This window comes from Lolium rigidum, chromosome 5 (genome assembly GCF_022539505.1).
Source record: "Lolium rigidum isolate FL_2022 chromosome 5, APGP_CSIRO_Lrig_0.1, whole genome shotgun sequence".
NCBI classification, from domain to species: Eukaryota; Viridiplantae; Streptophyta; class Magnoliopsida; order Poales; family Poaceae; genus Lolium; species Lolium rigidum.
The window spans coordinates 137,245,866-137,252,859 of NC_061512.1; the positions used below are offsets into that span (position 1 = coordinate 137,245,866).

Below are 6,994 nucleotides of genomic sequence, written 5' to 3' on the forward strand. Positions count from 1 at the left end.
ATGTGTTAGCTGTACCTGAGGAACGCACAAGACTGAGCCAAGCATGAAGGATAAAGAATGATAATATCCAATGCAAATAAATATCTCTACTATGCAGCATGAAAATGTAAATGGTGTTTAACCATGAAATCATGTACAAATAAACTACATTTCCATGCACCATAAATATGGACACTACAACTATAATAATGATAAATTTCAAGCAGATGTAGATTGATTGAATAAAACATATTTCCTCAAATGTATGGCTTAATTGCATAAAGCTATTTATTGTAGTAGGGTTTGAGTTCAGCTCATAGCATTTTTCATCTACATTAATATTGAACTCTTTTAAAAGATCACTTCTCAAATATTGAAATATGCTTAGCAAAGAATCTGGGTACGTGTATCAAAATTAAATTTGTAAGTACAGCCAAGCTCTTGCACTATAAGATCAAGCACAATTTTGTAGCAGTCTCTAACCACCATCTCGCATCCTACAGCAGAAAAATAATTATCACACAAGTTAAATTATCCTAGTAGTGTATGCCGCATGAAAATGTGAACGGTGTTTTATCATGAAATCATGTACAAAATAGATATAACATTGATCATCGGTCGAACTTGCATATGCCAGTGTGACTGTTGAAGAATGACAGACACGGGCAAAATCTCCTAACTAACAATGGTACAATCAATCTATCCTTTTGAGGGTCTTCAAGCCACGACAACTATCTTCCAGACCTGATTGTCTTCACAAAGTCAGGTGTGCATCATCAAGAAGCAACCAGAAGGGCTATTCCAATTTTCTAAGCAAATAGATAAAATCTTCGAATAGATTGTAGTTTAAAATTTATTGAGAACAGTCATGCATTAATTTTCTTTTCAGAAGATCATGGGGAGAAAAGATACCTAGAATTTGTGGTCTGAGTAATTCAAACTTTCAAACTTCAAATTCACAAAAGCAGGCAGTTCAATCCATTGAGATTTTCTGTATGCTCTCATATAACTAAGTCAAACAGTTAATTTCTTCTGAATCAGGCAATCAATCCATTGAGATTTTCTATATGCGCTCATATAACTAAATCAAAATCACAAAATGAAAGCAGAAATTTAGCACATAGATGTCATGGCTTATTACTAAGTGAGCCGGTCACAGCCATCCGATGTAACATAAAGGTGCGCAAGACTTAGGGTGCCATTTAAGACATTGATTGCAACAATACAGAGTGACAAACTGACAACACAGAGCCTAACATGATATAGCAGTAGTTGAGTCTAATTCGCAAAAGCATCTCTGCACTTCATTGACTGTTGTAGGTGGTAGAAAATTAAATATCTACAGTCAAACATCTGCAAGTATAATTGAATCAAATTCTCTCGGCTCAACCTTGTACCTGCAATGCAGATTAGACGATTAGGCAATATAGTGTCAAAAGTAGAAGAATCAGTTTTCTAAATAGTTTATACGTAAGCAGAATTAGTCTATACTCACTGCAGTGCAGAATAGGAAATCTGAATACAGAAAAAAATTCATTTAGTGTACAATATACTTACAAAGGTGCAAAGCACAAATAAGACTAAAGAAAACTACCTACGTATTATATGATTCAGAGAAACACTGACATATACATCACTTAGATGTGGCTAACTTGACATAACAGCTAGTAGCATATATATTGCATCAAAGAACAAAAAGAACATCAGGCAGCACATTTCAGTTTCTTCACAGCCTGATTACAAAATCGCATTTCTAGGACCTTGCTTAACATTTAATAAAAGAAAAGTTGGTCTATTTAATTTAATGATCATGAATAATAAACAAGTAGCTATAAATATAGAGGTATGAATAATTTAGACCTCACCTCAGCTTTCCGACACTTGAACTGCACCCTAGATACATATCATTAGTCATAAGGCAAGAAATCATCACTTCTTAGTCCTTGTAGATAATCGCAAGGGTAAAGTAGAAATAAAGAGGGGACCTGTGAGCAGATAATCCCAAGGGTAAAGTAGAAATAAAAAGGGGACGTGTGAGCCTACCTATGAACATAAAAATAACCATATAGAAATCTTAGACAACCAATACACCACTGGGGCTTGGCATCAAGGAGGACAAAGGACATAGGGTCCACTGTTTTTATTGATTCAAAACACCTTAATGAAAGATAGGGAATACGTAAACTGCAAAAGCAAGAATATCCGGGTTCAGTTAAAGCTAAACAAACGATTGTACAACCCTGCTTATCTACGTAAATGCTAAGTAGTTGTAGCTCTGAGAAAAATGATGATGCAAGCCAGGCACCGTATCTTTTTCACACGAAGGACATGAAGCATAATGAGGATGCAGAAACAATTACAACCCTCTTAAAGGAACTATTTTTTCAGATCCAACCTGCAATACAAATTCAGCCTGTACAATTCCTAGGATACTTTATCCTTAACTAATCATGTTCCTATTGCTATAAAACATAGACCTGTTAATCCTAACAAACAAACAAAAAAGTGAAAATCATATATCTAGTTAATACCGAACTGCCTAAAGGTTGTTACTTGAGGCCCTAGCTAGGCTGGATAATTTTAAATTGAGATAAACTCTAGAGTTCTATTATTAACAGAACAATGGTAAAAATAAAGCACATACCAGGAGTGCTTTGCCATCAAGGACGGATGCTCTTTCTCCGTGTACATAATATTGCATTGTTGTACTTCCCACTGGTCAAATCAAAACAAAATAAATTAAAATAATACATGAAGGAAAATAGTAGAGCTGAAAAGTCGCCACCATGGCAATGGTTAGGAAATAATTCTCTTTGTACAGTTATATGTTAATTCTCTCAATACAGTTATATGTCTAGCCCAACGGCATCCTTTGAAAGGTCTTTGTTTTCCTCCTTTGCAAGTAGCCAAGTAGACTTTCTATTGGCCTTATTGTGAAACCAGTCCAAATGAATTGTATGGATTGCTTCTAGCCTAGATCCAGCGTTGTAAAATAGGGCTTGCAGAGATGCCCTTACAACTGAGGCTGCTAGCCCCATTTACAGTATAGAGTAATAGCTGCTCTGTTTCACCGGCTGAACAAATGATTGGAAAGTTTAATAATTATGCTCGTTATATATTTAAAATTGTGCCAAAGTTCACAGGCAATGAGGCGGTTATCCCAATTTACAATATAGAGTAATAGCTGCTCTGCTTCACCGGCTGAACAAACGATTGAGAAGGATAAGAATTATGCTTGTTATATATTTAAAATTATGCCAAAGTTCGCAGGCAAAGCATAAGCATTTTCCATAATGCAAAATTTACAGGATTACACTTTCCAGGATGGACAACAATTGGTGATCCTCTCAGATTATTGTCTGACTTCCTCTAAGACAAACTAAGACATTCATCAGAACTATCAATAGAGGAATCCTTCAATTCTAGGCTTTCCCATTGTCCATTTTATTTTACGAATAATGCATATATAAGAACAGCATAGAGGTGTAGATAAACCAACGTGGAAAGAACACCAGTATAACTATTTTTTGAGGGAAAATATTAGTTAACCAAAGAACACCAAAGAGTTAAAGAAGTAACTGTTTTTAGAAGAAAGAAGTAACATATGTATGCCACGGAAATGGTAAAGAAACTACTAACAAAACTGTCATATATGGCTGGCCAGTAGGATTGAAGCATTCAAGTTCAGGAAATTCACATGCCTGCCTAATAATCAGCGCAATTTGCCCAGGCTCAGATCCTTCCATATAACCAGGATCCAGCCCCAGCCCCCATAAACTTAACCTAGGGTACCAATTTCTATTCAGTGTAAAAAAACTAAAATACACACCATTCACTTCCCTTTATACGTCCTAGACAATGCATAATGCTCTCCATACTCTAGGTTACGTTTATCTTTGTTCTCAGCACATAATTTATGGGTTACCACCTTGTTAGCTTTGTTGTTTGCATTAAATAACAGTGTCTCTCAAAATAACCTTGTTTTATAAGATTAGTAATCGATAACCATACATGATATATAGAGATTTATCAGCTTCAATACAAGAAGTACATTCAGCCATAACACCTAGGCGAACCAGTGAGTTTACGTAAAAGAATTAGCAGATAAAATATTAACATATTAACAGATGTTAAAACTGCATTGAGTGAGATGTTATAACATGTGAATGAACAAAAAAAGACAGGTACAGAATAAACATGCTTAGGTGTGCCATCCTTAGTCAACTCAAATAGGCTGACATGTCTTACTATCTAATTAGAGGCTATCTTGATACACATAACTGTTCAATAAAAGATAATAAAAGCTAAAAACAAAGCTGCAAAAAAATAACAAGTAACCATTGCTTGCCTGCTTCTTTAGTGGAGGAGTGGGCGTTCAGCCATGCCACAAACGCGTAGCCACAGATGAAGACGCAATCCATGGCTATGCTCGAGCAGTAAGCTCGTGATGCTGCATCCATACACAAGTTTAGAGTCGTGTTATTACCTCATCAAGACTCTGAAGCGTATTACACTCCCACGAGCAACGAAGACATCCTGGACGACACATCCACGGCTTCTAGAGGGTTCCCAGTAAATCATGGATGTGTCGTTCAATTTACCAGGAACCCTCTAGAAGCTCCAAGTCAAGGCCAATGTGTTTTACATCTCTTGTAGCTATAATTTGAGCATATGAAATTTAAAATCAAGCAACATGATAACATAAATATCCAGATGTTTCAGCCATGGGCCTTGACTGCCATGGTATATAAGCAAAACATAAGTGGGCCAAGACAATGAACACATTCAGATGTAAAAATTCTAATGTTCAGAATAGACCCAGCGAAGTTTCCGTAGATCATGACAAATTGGAATATAACATTTAAGATAACATGTACAATCTCCAGAAAATAGTCGTTTATTCATTTATCTGAGTTGAGATAAAGGGTCCAACTCAAACACCAACACGTATTAGATTCGGTTGCGATCTCACAAAAAGCAATTTAGATGAAGTGGATACAGGGATAATAAATAGTGAGGAAGCACATGTGAGAAACATTTATAAACTAACCTTAATTGTCTGAATTTTCTGTAGTAGAAAACATTCAGTGTCCAAAATATTTGAGCTAGTCCAGTTCTACAATTTTGCAATTGTGTGCTTGGAGTCACCGCCAAGAGCTTTTGTGTACTTGGAGTCACCATAAAGAGAAAACCATCAAACCCAATCATGTAGGTATAAACAAAAGAATCTGACATGCAAAAATTAATTTATGTATGGAACTATTGTCTGACACCACCAGGAGCTTTTGTGCTCAATTAATTTCTAGATTAAACAATTAGAATTCATCACAAATCAGTCAAATAACCAATTAAGATATGCAAGTGTAAAAACAAATGTAGGCAAAGTGGAAAAGCTCTCAGTAGCGCAATATTCAGGTTCTGTGTGATCCATAAAAACTAAAGTTGCCAAACTGATGAGCCATATCTTCTAGTTTTGTTGAAGTAAGTATATGCAAATGTAGGGCGCATGGGATGAAGCAGCACCAAGTGAAAGGCGTACCAGGGTTTTGCTCTAGGAAATCAGGCCAATCATCGCTTCATTCTTCATCTATCCCACACCATTATTCACAGCAAAGCGTGCAGCACAACGTGCAGTTAGGCATGCCATCGCTGGAACTAATGTAACCGTTTGTAAACTAACACAAGAATGAAACAATTTCAAGCATTTGACTCTTGCTGCCTTGAAAGAAATGGTAAGCGTACTTCAATTAAGGACTAAGCTTTAATTCTCGTCAGGATTGTTTTTGGTAGACACTCCAAACCTTGGAATGTCCATATGATAGATATTACACAACATCATACTTTATTCAGATGCGCCTGCACAAGAAGCAACAACATAATTTTTTTTTAGAAACACACAACAATTTGGTAGCCTATAGAAAGTAAGCATAATTACTACCCCTGAGAAATGATCGACACACTTCCAGTAAGAATAAATTTTAATTTTTTAACTTTCTTATATAAAAGAATATAAGCCCAGATCTTTGAATATACATGATACATCTTGGGCAAACTGGTAGCACTTCATCTGCTGGTTCATATCTTGCTTCTGAACTATAGAATGCAATATTCATTGATGACAGAAGTTGTGACACATTACCAGAAAACTTGATGCAGAAGCAGCACACAATATTGAATCAATTACCTTTGCCTTGACAATCAACAATCGCCACCGGCTTGCGTGTACTGCAGTTCCCTTGCCTCTATCAGCGGTCACTGACCCGCCTCTGCTCCACCATCGTCCGCACTTCAACCATGTCCTCGACTCTCTCCATGATAACAGCCAGCGCGTACCTGCGAGCATGGTCAATGAAAATGCATAAGAACTGCCGGCAGTAAAGCCTAAAGTAGGCGTACCTAGCCTACCAATCACACGGTAGGCAAACAACCATGAACTATGCAATCATTTAACCAAAAAAATTTAAGAACAAAATACATCAGATGTGAATTGGAGAGGGGATATAAAAATGTAAGGAGAGGACGAAGAGGAAAAGGGGAGATATGGAGCACCTGATCTCACGTTGACCGGTGAGGACGGAAGTGCGGACGAGGTAGCACACACAGGTGTAGGCAGAGGCACCAAGAAGGTGCCCTGGCTGCTGGGGATGAAGGAGCCGGTGCTGGATGCAAGGTCAGCTGCGTGAGGAGCAGTCGTTGTCTACTCGTGCCTCCTAGCTCGGTCCGGCCTGCGCCACTCGTCTCCCCGCCAAAAAAGAGATGAGGCAAGAGGGCGGAGGACCGGCGGTGGTGAGACGGACTGGATATTGTGGTAGCCAGCGGCCCCGGGCGACGAATCCACCGACGGTGCTTCACCATGCCCACGGAGCCCCAAATCCTCCATAGTTTGCTGCCCCTACAGAAGTGTCTTTTTCAGGGTAGAAAGGGAGAAAAAAAAAGGTGAGACAGAGAGATGCGAGGGAACTCACCGGCTTTTCTGCGGTGCAGCAGCACGCCGGAGGCCGGACGAGTCGGGGCC

At 38.2% G+C, this 6,994-nt stretch overlaps 1 long non-coding RNA gene across 1 annotated transcript; it reads right to left on the reverse strand.

The window, feature by feature from the left end:
- Positions 1 to 956: 956 nt before the first annotated feature.
- On the reverse strand, positions 957 to 5,356 carry LOC124653515. Its single transcript, XR_006987938.1, has 2 exons — positions 5,030 to 5,356; positions 957 to 4,429 (listed from the first exon to the last, which is right to left on the reverse strand). It is a non-coding gene; the product is annotated as an uncharacterized LOC124653515 (long non-coding RNA).
- Positions 5,357 to 6,994: the final 1,638 nt, after the last annotated feature.